Source organism: Panulirus ornatus, chromosome 70 (genome assembly GCF_036320965.1).
Source record: "Panulirus ornatus isolate Po-2019 chromosome 70, ASM3632096v1, whole genome shotgun sequence".
Classification (NCBI taxonomy): domain Eukaryota; kingdom Metazoa; phylum Arthropoda; class Malacostraca; order Decapoda; family Palinuridae; genus Panulirus; species Panulirus ornatus.
The window spans coordinates 6,516,988-6,518,785 of NC_092293.1; positions in this window are offsets into that span (position 1 = coordinate 6,516,988).

The window sequence follows — 1,798 nt, forward strand, 5'->3', positions numbered from 1 at the left end:
CAAAGAAAGTAATGTGGCGTTTGAGGAATATTTGGGAAATAAAGGGGTGTTCAGTTTTTATAAATGGAAATGGGAAGAGTTTGTAAAATTGATGTGCTAAAAAAGGACGGGTGTTTGGGAAACACCTGGTTAAAAAGAGACATATACATAATATACGTATGTAGGGGAAGATGGCCAGGGAGCGTTATTGATTACTTTTAAATTTGATAGGCGCGGGGAAGGAGGCTTGGATGTTAATGTGCTGAGAGTCCCACTGAGGGATGCGATCATATCTTGGAAGTGGGAAGGGGAAGTTTTGTAGAGGTTTTCAAAAGAAAGAGAGAATTTTGGGGGTGAAGAGAGGGGTGAAGTAAGAACTTGTAAAGGGAGACTTGTGTGGGAAGAAACGAGGAGAGACTGATACAAAATGGAAAAAAGTGAAAAAAAGGATGTAAGGGAGGGGGAAAGGAAATATATATATAAATATATATAAAATATATATATATATAATATATATATTAAATTATTTATAAATAATATAAAAAATAGTATATATATATATAAAAAATATAAATATAAAAATATATATATATATATAATTTTATACAATATATATATATATATATATTTTTTTTTTTTTTTTAATATTTTGGTCGCTGTCTCCCGCTGCGAGGTAGCGCAAGGAAAACGAAAGAAAGGGCCCCAAACCCCCCCCAAAAAACACAGGGTACAAAACACACGCCCCCACACGCAATTATACATACCTACACAGCTTTCTTGGTATACCCCCGGACCTTCACATCCCTTGATCAATCCACTGACAAACGTCAACCCGGTATACCAAAAACGCTCCAATTCACTCTATTCCTTCCCCTCCTTTCCCCCTCCTGCATGTTCAGGCCCCGATCACACAAACCCCCTTTCACCCCCACTTTCCCTCCAATTTGGTCTCCCTCTTCTCCTCGTTCCTCCAAACCTCCGACACAAACCCCCTTTGGGTTTAAAATTTTTCCTCACTCTTCTCTCCATGTGCCCAACCTTTTTCAAAACACCCTTTTTTCTGCTCCTCAACCACGCTCTTTTTTTTCCCCACACATCTCTCTTACCCTTTAAAAGTTACTTTCTCGATCAAAACCACCCCCACAACCCCCCAAAAATATAAATATATTTAAAATATATATAATATATATATAATAAAAATAAAAAAATTTTTTTTTTTTTTTTTTTTTTTTTCCCTTTTTTTTTTCTTTTTCGCTGTCCCCGCGTTTGCGAAGTAGCCAAGGAACCCCCCCGAAAAAATGTCCCAACCCACCCCATCCATGTAAGCATACGTCCACAAAAATCGATCAACTCCCACACCACACTTTTTCCTCAACATCTCACTTTTCCCCACATCACCTCCTCGCACAACTCTTTTTCCATAGCCCACGCCTCGCAACCCTACAACTTGTTGGGAACCCCTATTCCTCAAAAATACCCATTTTTTTTTTTCCGAGATAATGTTCGACCTTCACACATTCTTCAAGGCTGCCAGGATTTTCGCCCCCCCCCCCACCCTATTTATCCAAATTCCGCTTCCATGGTTCCAACCGCTGCCAGATCCACTCCCACATATCTAAAAAAACTTTTCTTCCCCAGTTTTGTCTCCATTCAAACTCACCTCCCCCAAAAGACTTTTACCCTCAACCCGACCGACCTATAACCTTGCTCTATTAACATTTCTTTTAACTTTCTTCTTTCCACCACTTTTTCCCAAACCCAGTCACAAATTCTCATTCTCACATGAACAGCCACCAACGCTGAAACATCAGCGAACAAC